This window comes from Grammomys surdaster, unplaced genomic scaffold, assembly GCF_004785775.1.
Source record: "Grammomys surdaster isolate TR1022 unplaced genomic scaffold, NIH_TR_1.0 843, whole genome shotgun sequence".
Taxonomy (NCBI): domain Eukaryota; kingdom Metazoa; phylum Chordata; class Mammalia; order Rodentia; family Muridae; genus Grammomys; species Grammomys surdaster.
The window spans coordinates 1,661,008-1,661,360 of record NW_021605262.1 but is presented as its reverse complement, the minus strand read 5'-3'; positions in this window follow the sequence as shown (position 1 = coordinate 1,661,360).

Below are 353 nucleotides of genomic sequence, written 5' to 3'. Positions count from 1 at the left end.
ACACACACACACACACACACACACACACACACACACACACACACACACATATTAAGTTAAGTAAGGTTACAGAATAGTCTCCTTGTGGCTTTCTTGAACATTGCTGGTGTCGTTTATCTCTCTTCTCTCCTGAGTTGTGTTCTCCCCATTGCTATCTCTCCAGACCACCTGTGTCTGACTGTCTCCCTCTCCAGAGTTCATATCCCCATAACACATGGTCGCCTTTTAATTTCCTGGCTTCTGCAGTTACTCCAGGTTATATCATCAAAAGACTCAGAGCAAGGACCCACAAATGTGAGGTAACCTGTGGGATTTGTGTTTCTGGGTCTGGTTACCCCATTCAGTATAATATT